This window comes from Camelus dromedarius, chromosome 1 (genome assembly GCF_036321535.1).
Source record: "Camelus dromedarius isolate mCamDro1 chromosome 1, mCamDro1.pat, whole genome shotgun sequence".
NCBI lineage: Eukaryota > Metazoa > Chordata > Mammalia > Artiodactyla > Camelidae > Camelus > Camelus dromedarius.
Window position 1 is genome coordinate 6,025,071 of NC_087436.1, and position 17,248 is coordinate 6,042,318.

Below are 17,248 nucleotides of genomic sequence, written 5' to 3' on the forward strand. Positions count from 1 at the left end.
AAACAGACTTAAAGACACATAAAGGAAGACGTTTCATAATCATAGAAAGATCAATTCATCAAAAATACATAACAATACTAAGTATGCACATACCAAACAATAAAGCTTCATTTACATGAAGCAAAAATTGAGAAAACTTCAGGGAGAAAATTTAACACAGTAAGAACAGAATATTTTCATTTATTTCCCCCAGAAGATGACAGCATACCCTGCCAAAATGTAGTAAAGTTAAAGAAATATTGAATATTAGTAGTCAAGTTGACATAATTTATACTGATAGAATATCACAAGCAAAATGTGGAGAATATTTCTTTCAAATTTACATAAAATATTCATCAATATTGGGCCATAAAACGCTTTTCCATAAAATTCTTTAAATTAAAGTTAAAGTGACTGGAATCACACAGTTCATGTTCTCTGACCATTAACAGTATGAAATTTAATATCACTTGCAAATATTTTCTCCCATTCTGTAGAGAGTCTTTTTGTTGTGGCAATAGTTTCCTTTTTGTGGAAGCTTTTAACTTTAATTAGGTCTCATTTTTTTTATTTTTGCTTTTCTTTTTTTGTTTGCCTTCAGAGACAGATCCAAAAAATTCCTACAATTTATGTTGAAAAGTATTCTGCCTATGTTCTCTTCTAGGAGTTTTATGGTTTCAGGGCTTAATTTAGATCTTTAAGCCATTTTGAGATTATTTTTGTATATGGAGTGAGGAAATGTTCAAATGTCATTTTTTTACATGTAGCTGTCCAATTTTCCCAGCACCACTTATTGAAGAGACTTTTCTCCATTGTATATTCTTGCCTCCTTTGTCATAGATTAATTGACCAAAGGTGCATGGGTTTATTCCTGGGCCTTCTGCACTGTTCCATTAATCTATGTGTCTGTTTTTGTGCCAGTGCCGTGTTGTTTTGTTTGACTACAGTAGGTTTGCAAATAATGTGAACAACAAGGGGTTAATATCCAAAATATATAAACAGTTTATACAACTCAATATTGAGTAAACAAACAACCCAATCAAAAAATGAACAGAAGACCTGAATAGACATTTTTCCAAGGAAGACATACAGATGGCTAGTAAGCATGTGAAAAGATACTCAACATTGCTAATTGTTAGAGAAATGAAAATCAAAACACCAATAAGATATCAGTTTACACCTGTCGGAATCATTATCACCAGTCAACAAATAATAAATACTAGAGAGGGTGTGGTGAAAAGGGAACCTTTCTACACTGCTGGTGGGAATGCAGATTGGCGTAGTCACTGTGGAGAACAGTATGGAGGCTTCTTAGAAGACTATAAACAGAGCTATCATTTGGTCCAGCAATCCCACTTCTGGGCATATATCCAAAGAAAACTAATTTGAAAAGACATATGCACCTCAACACTTATAGTGGCATTATTTACAATAGCTAAGATATGGAAGCAACTCAAGTGCCCATTAACAGATAAATGGATAAAGAAGATGTGGTCTATATATAATGGAGTACTACTCAGCTTAGTGAATATTGTACTTGGTGAGTAAGTCAGAGAGAGAAAGACACTTACATGTGGAATCTAAAAAAAATAATTCAAATGAATGTGGATGCAAAACAGAAACAAACTCACAGACATGGGAAAGAAACTTTGGTTCCCAAAGGGGAGATGGAAGTGGGGTGGGATAAATTAGGAGCATGGGATTAACAGATACACAGCACTATACATAAAATAGGTAAGCAATGAGGTTATACTGTATAACACAGAGAATTATATCCATTATCTTGTAATAACTTATAATGGAATATAATCTGCAAAAATACTGAATCACTATGCTGTATACATGAAGATAATTAAACCAACCACACATCACAAAAAATCGATAGCAAGAAGATCTCTTTAAGTCTTTTAAACAGATGTTCTTAGGATAACTGGATATTGTTATTGGGAGAAAAAAATGAATCTCGAGTCTCAGCTCATTTCAAACACAAAAATTAGATCAAGATTGATCTTAGACCTAGTAAAGATTCCAGAGGAAAACAGAATATTTTCACAACATAAAGGAAGACAAAGTTTTAGATAGACAGAAACAGCAAAACAAATTCTGGGGGAAAAAATGAAACTGGTAATTTAGAAGTCTTTGAAACTGAAAAATGTCTGCCCTGTCCATCAAAAGACACCTGTGAAAAATGATATGTAATCCAAAAACTGAGAAAAATATTTACAGTACATACATCTAACCAAACACTTGTTCCCTGAACATGCATAAAGAACACTTACAGGGAAATAATTTAAAGATAAACAATTTCAAAATAAACAATGTGACAAACAGTGAGCAAAAGTCTTTAATAGTAACACTTTTTGAACGGATATTAAGTACATGAAAAGGTATTTAATATCATTACTTACCGGAGAAGTGCCAATTGTAACCACAATAAATCAACTGTGTGTGTGTGTGTGTATGTGTGTGTGTGTGTGTGTTTTAATGGAGTTACTGGGGATAGCTAAGCATGCTGTGTGCTAAGCACACAGCTCTACCACTGAGCTGCACCCTCCCCCCACATCGTAAGATGCAACTCCACAGCGACTAGAATGACTCAAATCAAACGGTCAAAAAGATTTTGGTCACAACCGTTGGTTAGAATGTAGACCAAGTGGTACTGTCACACATTTTTGTTGAGAGTAGGAAATAGTTCAGCTCCTTTGGAGAGCTGTTTGATGTTTATTTATAAAGTTGACCATACATCTAGGCCATGACCCAGGTAAGCAAGGGAGGTGTTCCATATAAACAGCAGGATAATATTTAGCAAGACAGAAAAAAAAAAAAAAAAGCACAACTTGCCGAGTGAAAAACCTAGAAACCAGAGAGCTTACTCTATGATTTTATTTATATGACATTTTAAAGGTGTGAAAGTTATTCTCTAATAAAAATATTAATAAATATTTATTGTATTCATTTATAAATAAATTAAAAAATTAATAGCAAAGAGAAAACAATTAGTTAATGATTGAAGAGGCATTGGAGACTAGAATTGACTCGAAAGAAGTGTTAGGAGACTCCCTGTAGGGGCAGAAATGTTCTTAATCTTGAAATAAGAGGGGTTTATGGGATACACACCATGGTCAGAGCCCGTAGTGCTAACCAGTTAAGATTTGCACATTAAGGTAGATGCAAATTGCCAACCAAAAACTGGCACTTGTCATCTGCCTCTACAAGGACTGGATCACGTTGGCACTTGCCATCTACCTCTGTTTGGATTAAATCGTCAGCCGCTGCAGCCGCTGACCTCCAACACTCCCTGAAAGGAGCTCAGGGTGGCGATCAGCAGTGGGGCGCTCTGTGCTCTGGGCAAACTGGCAGATCAGGCCATCAGATAGTTAGATATTTTCAGGAGATTTTATGACCCCAGTTCTTGCATCTCCTCCTATCTAGAAAAGCACTAACATCATTAAGGGAGACATCTGCTCCTCATGGCTAGCAGCAGCCTCTGCCTAAGTGTGTGCTTGACTGCACGTCCCCTCTTTCACTGAAATCATATATAATAACTGAGCTTTTCCCCTGCCTCTTTGGGACAGTTTCTCAGAGCTTTCTGGGATGCTGTCTCCTGGGCTATAGTCCTCATTTTGCTCCAAATAAACCTTAACCCACAATTCTCATGTTGTGTGATTTTATTTCAATCGACAATATCAAAATTAAGTAGAGAATTTTAAACATTTCATGTGAAGTTTAAATGGGGTTATTTACAGAGCTCAGAATATGTCCAAAACTTTGCAGAAGTGACATTAAGTCCAACTAATGCAACAAACCTGCACTTTTGGATTACAGCACATTTTGGTTGTAGCTTTATCATACGTGACACTTAGAAATGCCCCCTAAATATTTGCAAGGGACTTCTGTTGAAAAGAGCATGAATGGTATGAATGAGACTTAGGGAGCCCATGAGAAAGAAGGTTGTAATATTATGATTACAAAAGCAACTGATGATGCCTTTTAGAAATAAAAAAGAAAGCAGTCTCCCATAAGAAACATTCACAATAAAAATCATTGTATTTCTCAAGCATAAGCTTCCCTTGAGATATTTAAAACAATCACAGTAAAGGGATATTTATATTTTTGTATAACAACAATCACACAACTTACTTTTCGTGTGGGAACTTGCATTCTTAGGTATATCACAGAATATCATTTTTTGGTTGATTTATTACCAGCCTTCGAGATTGAATGTTTACAAAGAAAATGCTGACACAGTCTCGCTTCTGGCAGTCAGGCTGCTGCATTATAGTTACATAAGGATTTAATGATATTAGCTGAAGCTGAACAGAAAGACAAATAGAGAGACTTTATTTCTAAATGCAAAAACTACAGCATTTTTTAGTAATATGCCCAGTTGTTTAAAATCAGCATAACAACATAGAATTGTTATCCAACTGGGGCACGAATTTGAAAGTGACAAACTTTTAAAACTCTAGAAATAACCAGTGCTTTGCACCAGGATGCAGATTTTTAATGAGTTTGCTTCTCCTCGGCCCCATCGGGGCTGGACTTGTTAAATAAGAGACCAATGAGTCGCTCTCCAGAGGGATAAAAATAGAATAAAACTGACAAGCATAATCGGCAGGCAAATTAGCTCAGCAGCAGGTAGCAGTAAAAAAAAAAGTCTTAATTGTCAAGTGTGCAGAAAAATAATAGAAACTGAAGTGGGAGTAGTTTATGGATCAAAATGGCTCGGCTCACTAACACAATGAGAGTTCATATCAAATGAAGTGGAAATTACCCAGGTTCATTTTTTTTTTTTTTACCTTTTAATAAAAATAAATGTCTTTAGAAAATATAATTAATCATGAATCAATTCTAACTCCTTCTTCTTCTTAGCATTAATTTAAGGGAAATTGCTCCTTATCAGAAAGAAAAAGAGTGAGGAGCCTCTTAGAATGATCATGTTAGGCATTAATATTTCACACATTTTAAAGAAAAATAACGAAAAACATTATTATGTGAACTGGACATAGGGAAAGGATTTAAATTAATCATACATGATTTTTTAAAAAATTGTTTTGACGTTAAACCTCTTTATGGGCCCCTGAAACAGTAGGGCGCCACTCAGCTTGGAAGAGGGGAAAGTTGTGTTCTTGTTTTATAGTTTTCTCGCAGGGAAGACGTTCTTTTCAGCAACTTATTTTTCAAACACAAAGGCATTTCAAGAGTAGTTCAATTGTACAGAAATGAGGGCTCTCCCACATGGTGTTATGGGCACCTTGATTATCTTTCTCTAAAGTACTTTTGAGATTTCAAAAAGGGTAAGAAGTAGCCAAAGCTCAGATACGTTCATTTTTACGTTGCTGCTTTTGTTTTATCCAATGACACAAATATGCTCAAACGTCATCTCATTTCAAACTTCCTAAGTCGTATCAAAACTATACCACTACAAAAATCAATGTGTGCAGTGAGCATTTTTTATAAAAGTAAACAAACCCTCTGCAGTGATACGTAATTTTCTTTATCTATCAATATCTATGCCTTTGAAAAATCCCAGCTTACTGTTCTAATCCAGTAGAAAGCTGGCAATGTTGTTGTCTACAAAGTGGAAGTTTAACAAAACATCAAAAAGAAACCACATTGATTTTTCTATGAAAATATGTCATCAATATACCAATTGTCTATTTCTATGAAAACCTTGTTTATTGAAAATTTTTATTGTGTTTCACATTTATTAATGTAACAAATATTTAACTTAACTAGTGTATACCCCAGATTGTTGATGGAGTAAAGCCTCTGCCCCACCAGAGCTCACGGGTGAGTCATGGAGACAGGAGAAGAGATGTCGACCAAACACTTGAGCATCACCAGAAACGAAGAGGTCAGACATGGCACTGGAGGAGGGGGTTCCAGCATGCTAGACCAGGCCAGCTTTGCTTTTTTTCTCTTTATTCTTTTTTTTTTTTTTTTCCTAGAAAAGAAAGGAATTTCCTGATTAGACTGGAAAGGGAGAGGGAGGTGGGGAAGAGGGATATTCCAGGTGGTGTCACCAGCATGTCTGTAAACAAAACAGGCACAGAGGAGTCTGACACAGGCACACGGTGGTGAGCAGTGCCTCGGGAAAGGCTGCGCCATGGTACCAGGGCAGTGGAGAGGCGCCAACAGGGTCTCGTGTACCGTAGTGAAGATGCTGAATTCTAACTTGAAACATGTAGGAAGGACCGCTGATCAGAGGTGAATCAGAGGAGAATGGTGCAGTGGGATAAGAAGGGAGAGTGAGTGAGTGGTCAACAGAATCAAATCTTACACAGAGGACAAGGGAAAACAGAACTGAGAGTCTTCTTGTTTTTTGGGTTTTTTATTTGAAATTAGGTAATCATTGGACTTCTCTTTCATGACTAGAAAGTGCACTAGACACAGGCTGGTCACTTCCACTCTGAATTCAACCCGAGTGATGTCAGAGAAAGAAAACGGGGAGTAATGAACCATAGGTCTCTCTAACTCTCACTCTGTCTCTCCTACGTTCACATACATAATAGGCATGCGCGCGCGCACACACACACACACACACACACACACACACACGACAGAAAACTCTTGGGGAGGCAGAACATGGTGGTTTTGCCGTTGTGTTTGGGATGAGCAGACAGGGCACCAGAAGTGGAAGAAAGTCAGGCACGTTGGAAAAGGAATGGTTAGGGAAAGGTTCCGAAGTCCTGTATTTTTCCAGTCAGATCACTGTCTGTCCTGAGCCAGTGGACCTTAAAACAAAATGGCACCTGAGCTTTCCTTCTGGCCCCACTCGTTCCCCAGCGGGTTAGATTATTTCAAAGAGGCAAAGGCGTGGGGAGGGGTGAAACCATCTGGCCTGTGTGTCTCTGTGTGTGTGGTGGTTGGGAAGCAGGAGGGAAGACAAACAAGAGACACAGGAGAAAATAGTAACACCAGAAGCCATGTGTAATGAAGAGCACCTATCACAGCCCTGTTCCTGCTCCTTAAGGCTGTCTGGAGACTGACTTTTAAACCTCACCCCCTCTACAGTAACAACATGAAAGTTGTTAGCCTCAAGGATATTCTGTTTACATGCACATTTCCTGGGATTTCCCAGACGATTTAAATAATCTAAAGAATGAGTCCCTCCCGCAGTCTCTGCCACATCACCTGACATTATTTTCCGCTCAGTCCCTTTAACTCTCTGAAAATCAGCCATTAATTGATTCTCTTGTTTGTTGACCATATGGTTCCCTCTCCCACACTTCACTGCCACACAGCAGCTGGAGCCTCCCGTGCGCTGTTTAACAGTGCAGTCCCGGAGTCCAGACACAGTAAGACCTCACTGAGAATTTTAAAGGAATTTATGCATTAACGGGATGCAGAGTCTTTGGAAGATGTTGGAGAATGACCTGGAGGGCAACAGATGACAAAAATGGGAGAGACTGGAAGGTGACAGGGCTGGTTATCATTAATTATAAAGACCAGAGAACTTTACATTGACTGAGATTAAAACTGACTATCTTAGTTCCATTAAAGTTACAATAGCAGATGCCAGCCCTAGAAATAGGAGTAGCAATAAGGCAAGTAGGTAAAATAGCTTTTTTCTAAGAGGTTGAGTATTGGAATATTTACGGGAAATGCAAAATAATAAGGGAAAATTGACAAGAGTGAGTAAAGGGACCAGTGCTCGGAAAATGGTGGCTAAGAAAGTTTAGAAATGTAAATGAAAGGCCTGCACAGGAGTGGAGAAGCTTGCATTTTGATTGAAGCTTAAGGATGACAAGAATCATTCATTTAATATGAAAGAAATTCTTACTGAGCACCTAGGAACAACAGATTCAGTTAAAAGCAAAACTGGATATAGTTTCAACTGTTATGGCCCTGTCAGTCCAGGGGGATGGGGAAATTATTCCAGGATCACATTAATAAATGTATGAGTACAAACTGGGATAAGGCACCACACCAAATGAGGGGGAAAACACCAAAGTACCAAAACACATTGTTCTATGAAAGTGTAATGAGGAAGATATTTGGACCTCAGAGTGAAGGGCAAGGAGGAGTTACCTACGAGAAAGACGGCAACAGTAGGAGAAAACAGTGTGCTCAGAAATGCTGTTGGGATTATAGAGAAAAGTTGATGTTTTAGCATCCCAGACATTGAAAGATGGCCAATATGACTGGAGCCAAGAGAATGAGTAGGTAGAACCATATGAGCTAAAACCTCAAGAATAAACAAGGACCAGGTCTGCAGAGATGTTTTGTTTCATTTTAACTATATTTAAAATTGGAGGGGTTTTACCCTATAGCGAAGAGTGATTCAAGAGTCTTATAGTCAAAGGAGGCAAAGATGTGTGTTTTGAAAATGTGCCCTGGTGAAAATGTGCAAAAGAATTGGGAGGAGGGACACAGTGGCACCTGTCATAGTAGTCATCCACGAGATGGAGGGTGGAGCTTGGACTAGGATGCAGTCAGTTGGTAGAAATATAGAAAGTGTGTATCCAGAGAAAACTCTAATTTGAAAAGATACATGCACCCCAATATTCATGGCAGCACTGTTTACAGTAGCTAACATGGAAACCACCTAAGTGTCCATCAACAGATGACTGGATATATATATATAATGAAGTATTACTCAGCCATGAAAAAGAATTAAATCATGCCATTTGCAGCAACATGGATGGACCTAGAAATGATCACACTAAGTGAACTAAGTCAGACTGAGAAGGACAAATATCATATGATATCACTGATGAAAAAAATGACACAAAGGAACTGATTTGCAAAGCAGAAACAGGCTCACAGACATAGAAAACAAAGTTATGGTTACCAAAGAGGAAAGGAGGGGAGGGATAAATTAGAAGTTTGGAATTTTATACACATTACTATATATAAAATAGTAAACAACAAGTTCCTCCTGTACAGCACAGGGAACTATATTCAATATCTTGTAATAACCTAAAATGAAGAATATGAAAAAGAATATATATGTGTATAACTGAACCTGTACACCAGAAACTAACACAACATTGTAAGTCAACAATAGTCAATAAAAAAAGAAAATGGCCAATTCAAAAAAATATTTAGGAGAGAAATATTCACAGGATTTGGTGATGATTTGGCACAGGACAGGTGTGAGGAGATGGGACAAGTTTATGCACCAACAATAATTCTTGTTCTTGACATGCCTAATGGATGGCTTCTACTGTGATCATCCGAGGTAGAAATACACAGTCAAGGACCAGATACTGGTGAGAGAAGATTATGAGTTTGGTCACAGACATGCTGAGTTTGGCATACGTTCAAAGCATCTGTGTGGAGATGCTGCTCTCCTCACTGAAGTCTTAGGTGAGGAGGGGCCACAGGGAGAAAAGAGTAGAGAGCTTAGAACACAGCCTTGGGAAATTCCAATATTTGATCACCAGATTTGATGACCATCCAATTACCAGAAATTCCAACGTTTGGTTACTGTCAAAGGAGACAAAGCAGCCATTTGGCTGGAAGGAAAATCAGAGAATATAGTGTTGGAAGTAAACAAAGAGATTTTCAATAATGATGAGTAGTCAAGAGTGTCCCAAGCCACTGGGAGGTCAGTTGAAATAAGCTCTGGAAAATGTTTTTTGCATTCATCCTCTTGAAAGTAAGTAGCGCTATTAGAAGTCATAACGAAGAGGACTGAGGAGACAGCAGGATACAGGGAAATAGAAGCTGTCCACCCTGAATGATCTGGGGATTTGGGACATGAGAAAGAGAGAAACAGAATGTAGTTGGAATGAAAGACTTTTTCAAGATTGAGAAACCTGAGAAAAATCCAAATAAGAGGCAGAAAAGGAAAACCTGGGGAAGGGGTAGAAAATCATTATTGAGAGGGGCGTGAGAAGTGAGAAGGGGGGGGACACTCGCTATGTATGGATGGGATGCTTTTCTCATACAGATCTGAGTGTTTAAGGCTCATGGAAGGTTGGCTGGCAGGAAGTTTAGAAAAGTTATGTCAAATAAAAGCCCAGATCAACTGCCCGGAATGAGCAAAGAGGTGTGTGCAGACACGGGGACCTCATGGTAGCCTGGTGTTCTATAAACTACTGCTTCTGAAACAGGAACAGATCCTTCCTGACTCCCCGTAGCGCAGCAGACCGCAGGATGTAGGAGGAACACGCCGAACATTCCACCCGAATTTAACACACACACAACATCTCGAGAAAAAATAACAAGTTACAAGCATGGCTGCTATCATCCAGATTTAGGAAGAGAAAAACGCAACCCAGCAACCCTCTAGATCCATATTTATGCTAATGTACACACTTTATGCAACACAATTTCCCAGCCTCAAGCAGCTGCATAATAAAATGCGTCCAACAAAATTTCCCGGACCCCTGTGGGCAGAAGAAAATATATTAATTTGATCAATAAAATTCTGTAAAAGTTTGGTTTTTCAAAATTTGAAATGATTTGGGCATTTGAGATAATTTAATCTTATTTATATCTGTTTAACCTAACATATTGATCATTTTTTCATAGCGTAAATGTGATGCCAGCTTCATTTGTAGCTGCGTGTACAGGTGGTAAGTTGCAACTGGGCATATTTTTTTTTTAAAAAGACAGTAAATATCTATCCAAACAGAAATATGACTGACTACTGTGCCCTGTTCGGCTAGGTTATCACCAGAGTAAAACAAAGAAGTTTTGAGAGATGTAATAAAATGTTCCAAAAGATTTTAAAAACAACGGAGAGATAAAAAAATAAAATAAAGGACACATTTCACCAATTTGGGAATAAAGTATAATGTTAATGGATGACGACCCACAGGAAATAAAAAACCTTACATTCGCTTTGGTTCCTTTAAGCAAATGTTAAACATCTTTCAAATCAGAGAAGTGGAATAAACAACATATGGAGGGGCATGTTGTCCAGGAGAGACAATGGGACTGTCGGTGAGCACCTGGCTAGTCCAAGGGAATTAAAACCTGATTCCAGATGGAAAACACCTGGAGGCAGGGAGGGCAAACATTTTTGTTGCTATTATTTTCATCCTCACGACACTTCCCTGAGAAAGGCGAAGTCGGAACATCTCCCCCTTTGCACCTCCCATTGTGGGTCCCTACCTGTCCCTCATTGCACTGCTCCCAGAAAGAACCACAGGCTCTCAGTGCTGGCAAAGTTCCTGAAGATTGCTTTTATGAATGCTCCTCTTTTACAGACAATGCAGCTGACATCCCGAGAGATAAGGAATTTGCTCAAGGGCACTAGCTGATGTGAGTCGGAGTCGTTGAAGAGCCCAGATGTCCCGACATTAAATGAAGACATGTCACTGCCACTTGGTATTGATTTATGAAAATTATCCTGATCATGAGAAACCAAGGTACTCCACTCCCGGCCCTCAATTTCTGTGACATCCTGAGATCCTATCAGGGCAGTCGCTCCCCCGTAAAACTGAAGACCAGCATCAGTTGCCGTAGTTAATGCTGATCCTAGGTAAGCATTTAGATTAGGTCAGTAAACATGTAACATAAAAACTAAATCACATTTTATGTGATGAAGGAGAAGTTTTACTTCAAGAAATCACTATCATCATTTTCTTTACATAAAACCAACCAAACTTGACTTCAAATTTGCTAAGGATATTAATTACTGCATTAATTTTCTATTGTTGCTAAGCAGATTACAGAGATTATTTGGCTTCAAACAACACGCACTGATTTTCTCACAATCCTGTAGGTTAGGGTATGGTTCCTCTGCTTCGAGCTGGACTTCGCCGGGCTGGACTCAAAGTGTTTTCCTGCTGGATTCTCAGAGAGAAGCTCTGTAGGAGAATCTGTCCCTGGCTCCTTCAGATTGTTGGCAAGGTCCAGTTCTTGCAGCTGTAGGACTGAGGTCCCTCATTTCCTCCTGACTTTCCTCTAGACGCCTCCCTCAGCTCCTAGAGGAAGCTTCTCCCCCATCCTTACAAGTAAGCCTCTACCTCTCAGAGCCAGCAATAGAGTGTCAAACCCTTTTTATGCTGAGAACCCCCTTCTGCTGTATCTCCCTTCTGCCTCCTTCTGCCTGCTGAGCAGTGTCCTCTGCTTTTAAAGGCTCATGTGATCAGACTGAGCCCACACCAATCATCCAGGATAATTTCCCTGCTCTAAGGTACACAGCCGTAATTACGTCTTCAAAGTCAATTTTGCTGTGGAAGTTAACATGTTCACAGGTACCAAGAGTTAGTGCGCCGACATCCTTTGGAGGACCATTATTCTGCCTGCCACAATAGTCCTAGCCCTTCCAAAGCTCCACTGTGCTGGAAGGTCATACGCGCTGGAGCCTGAGGTCTGGTTCCCAGCCTCTTCCCAGCCCACCTGCAGCTTCTGCCTCTCCAGTTCTCACCTGTGGACTTTTGCTCATTCTAGAGATTAGTTAGTCACAAGGAGACTGTGGGAACATGTTGTGACTCTCCTAACACATACGTCTGGATAAAACAGTGAACAATCGCACTACCGTAAGGCGAAACTAAGACTCATTGTGCAACCAACCCCAGTAAGCGTTGGTGACTGACACCTGGTCAGCACGTAGAGAGGTCTGGGAAAGCATCACAGATCTTGGACTTCTGGGCCGGCGCAGAGAAGAGTCAGAAGGCACCCAAGACACGCCCCTCACATTTGCACCTGACCCAAAATTGGTCACAAAATACTAGGGAGAACCATCCAGATTCCAGCTTACCTCAACGGGCTTGACTCCTGAACAGAGACCAAATTAAAGTCATCAAGAATGAATATTTATACATAACGCCACTCTAATAATACAGGATGGAGAAGATATGATAACAAAACTCATGAAAGGCTTCAGAAGGTTGTAGTCAGCTCCATATTTTAAACCAAAAAGCCTTCAAAAGTGGTTTCCCATAAAAATCTGTAATGGCGCCTCCATAATATATTTCTCTTTAAACGAAACCAAAAGAGAGAAAGAGAGAGAAGGAGAAACACGTTACATTATATGTCCAGAGGGGCAGAGGTGATGAACTCAGAGAATTTGCTTTTCTAAGAGGTGTGTTATATGTCTTATAATAATTACAGAGAATTGAGAGGAGAGCTTTCTTCACACTCTCTATAATTACCAGTACTTGAAGCAAATTAGAATGAATCCAACTGTTTCTTACCTTGTCAAAGGCAATATTGAAGACAGAAATAATTAATTTTCAAATGGCATAGATTTCAACAGCTTTCATGTGGGATGAAGGCAAATTATATTAAAAAAAAAAGTGCTGTAATTTATCTAACAGAAATGCCACTTTTCACGACATTTTGGAGATTAACTCTATACATGGTTGTAATTTTATATTACTTTCTTTGCTTCTGTGAGCTGCAAATATGAACGACAAATCAATATGTAAACACACACAAAAATCTATAGTTAAAAAGCTTTCCTTTAGTTAACATTTTCCATGGCAGGTATGACCTACTTTAAAAAATAGTTGCTCACCATAGAAAATCCATATTTATAAAAATGCATTAAACAGTGATTGTTTAGATGATGAGATCTTTTTTTTTCACTTGCTTTACAAAGTGATGCTCAAGAAAATGTTGCTACATATGCAGTTCTCCAGCGATTGGCAAGTATAATGTGGCTTATTTAAATTTAATTTATTCCATTTTACGGCAAAAATCTTCTTTTTAAACTGATGTTTAATCTCTTTGGGCTCACTGTTCAAGGACAGTATTTCTACATAATGGAAAATCTGACTAATTGCTTTTAGAAATGTGTATTTACATTTAACTCCAGAAGTATTTGAAAAATCATTCACTATTTGGGTTTTCTCTTCCTACAATTGTGGTTCAGGAAACTGACAAACTATGCCTTTTCTGATATTCGATCATTTCTCTTGGCTGTTTCTCCCTGATGATTGTTCAGAAGTTCTGCTGTTGTCTTTAAATCTCAGACTCCACCCTCCCCCCCACCCCCCCCGTGTTTCTCCTCATTCCCATCCATTCTTCTTCTTTCTCTGGAGTCTCTGAAGGAGAAGTGTCCCTCTTCCCAAATATTCATTAACCTCCTTCATTCTCTTTATTCCTAAACATTGTTCACAAACGCAAGAGCAGGGAAAGGAAAAGCCAGGCAAATCCACATCAAATTCTTGTCTACTCTATTTATTAGTTGCCTTAAAATGTGCAATTTGTGCAAGGATTTTAAATACCCAGTTCCACATTAGTTAATGGGAATATTAACACTTACCTTGCAGGGTCTCTGGAAGGGACAATAGGAACGTCTATACGTGCTGGCAGAAGGTGGCCACCGAGTAAAAGTCATGCCTCAGTTAAGCCCCCTCTTCAGTTACCCCCAGGCCTCTTTTGCATAAATCTTTCACCCTCTCTCCTCTTACAGTCAATCTCTCTCTCTCTGTCTTCAAAATCCAGATTGCCCTTAATATGCAACCACGCCCCCCTTCCAATCTTAGCCTTGCAATAATAGCTGGCTGTCCCTTGAGTATCATTTTTTCTCCTACTGTCCTTTTTCCATCTCCGCCTTCACAGCCAGGTCTACACATTTGGACAACATCGATTTGTCTCCTGAGAAATATTTGAATTCCACATTCAAGAGTTCCAGCATTATCTCTAAAAATGGTTTCCACAGCTGTATTATTTTATTAGAAACTTCTGTTGATTATATAAAAATATAACTTTTCAGTTCCCTGACCCAGATCCACTGAATTACAATGGCTGGTGAAAAGATCCTGGAATCTTTATATTTTCTTAAAAACTTCTTGGGTGATTCTGGTAACAGCACAAGTTTGGGATCAGCTGCCCGGTGTACAGCAGTAATTCCCACAGCCTTCCTTTCATTACTTCCCCGTCCTGAGCTCCAAATCCGTACATGCAATGGTCCTCTAGGTCAATATTTACAGTTCGTAGAGTTGATAGTGAAACATGTCCCGAGACTTCACGACAAGGGGACTGCTACTGCCCTCTGAGGGCTGACTTAAGTGCATCCATTTATACTGGACAAGACTTACCATTTCCTAGAACAGAAAAACAGATACTTGAATGATCACTACCACCTAATTTAATGATATTTGAAAGAAAGATGAAGAAGGAAAACTGAGAATACCTGGGAGCACTGTTCAGAGAAACACCACTGCCATTTTGGGTCACGGCTGGTGAAAAGAGAGGCAGAATCTTGGTCCACAAGAGTACTAATTACTAGAAAGAGAAAGAAAAATGCTATGTAATATCACTTACATGTGGAATCTAAAAAAAAAAAAAAGAAACAAATGAACTTATTTACAAAATGGAAACAGACTCACAGGCATAGAAAACAAACTTATAGTTACCCGGTACAGGAGTGGGTAGGAAGGGATAAATTGGGAGTTTAGGATTTGCAGATAATAACTACTATACACAAAATAGATAAACAACAAGTTTCTTCTGTATAGCATAGGGAACTGTATTCAATATCTTGTAGTAAACTATAATGAAAAAGAACATGAAAATGAATATATGTATGTATACATGTGACTGAAATATTATGTTATACACTGGAAATTGAGACAACATTGTAAACTGACTATACTTCAATAAATAAGAGTACTAATTACTAGAGTTACCCTTTCTCTTATAGGGTGGAGTGTTTTCATGGACATTGCTACTATGATCTGTACAAAATGACGCTAAAGACTATGGGCCTCGTTTGTTCTAATCCCATGTTCATTAAAAAGATCCAGTTACCATAATGGTTTTCTGGATACCTACAAATTGGGCTCTGAGAGGTTAACATATATGAGCATTCCAGGTGCCAGAAAGGGGGAGCTCCCTCCATACCGGTGTTCCCTAAGTGGCTGGTCATTTGTGGTTATACTGGAATAAAGACCAGTTTCTAAACCTAGAAGGCCAGAGCCATGAACACAGATAAATCTGTCAGAATCTCACTAGTCAGTCAATCATCTATCACAAAAAGCAGCTGGAATTTTCCTGCAAAAAACCTCAGGCTCATGATCTTGGATCCAAAAAGCCAAAGATCTTAATTTGGACCCATCTCACTAGCACTAAACTCATATTCATGTAGCTTTCTTCCTGAAATGTCCCCACTCTACCAGACTCTGTGGCTTCTGTCCTTGGAGAAATTGATTACCCCATCTTTAATCCACCTCCTAGACGCCTAGACTTCTCCCCCACTGTCATCTGATCCTCACAAAGCATCGCCTCCATCACTTTTTGTCTTGCCTTTAGCGTTCTCATCGTCTTGCTTCTGTGCGTAGTCAGCTGCACCACACCTCTCTTTCCAGCCTTCTCTTGCGGGAGGAGCGGTCTTTCTTTCCACCAAAGCCCAGTTATCCAATCGTGTTACTGATGTCCTCTCTCTACTTTCATATGACCACGATCCATTGGTTGTCTCCTCTCTTGTGTATTTTAAACCTTCCCTCCTTCCCCTTCATTCTGACTTCTTCCTAAGAATTTAACATGCTCGTGTTCATCTGATCTCAAAAAAAAAAAAAAAAAATAGCAAAAAGAAGCAACAGTGACAACCTTCTTACTTCCCTTCACAGCCAGCTTTCCCCAAACCACAATAAGGAAGGCATTAGCGCCACCCCAACAAAACCCCTTCTCTGAAGACACCTGCACCTCACAGTCATCAAATCTAGCCTATTCACAAGCCCCTAACCTTATGTAAAATGTCAGAAAGGGCTAACAGTGCAAAGATTAAAGATCAGACGACTTGGACGAAAATTCTGGTTCTGCCGTTGATGGTGTAGGCAACTTCGAGAAAGTGACTTACATGTCAGAGCTCACTTTCCTCATCATTAAAGCAAGTGAAAAAGTACCTCAGAGGGTTGCCATGGAGATGTGATGCTCAAATAATGGTGTCTAATCACCTGATGCTAGTACTACTGAACTCCTTTCCACATGTGCCCTGATGGCTGTATCCCACCAGGTACCAAATCCACTCCAAGTACCAAACCCGCTACATAAAGTTAGGTTGTCTTTTTTTGCCCTCTCCTGGCTGTTTTGCTATGTTCCTCTAGTCTCAGCTTCCACACTGAAGCACCACTGTGTTATGGCCCTTGCATCTTCTTGTCTCACTTGTTGCACAGCAGCTCGTTCTTTCATTTACTCATTCATTCAGGGTTACTGATTGCACGTTCCTCAGGTAGCAGGGATAATTCTGTCTGCTGGAAATAGGAGTAAACAAGAGAGACAAGGTCTTTTATCTCACAGCTATCCCATGTTCATGTGAGAAGAGAGTGAAAAAATAAGCAAATACATAAATATGATGGTTTTATAGTCTAAGTGCTAGGACGTAAAGAACGCAACACACGATTATGGCACAGTAACT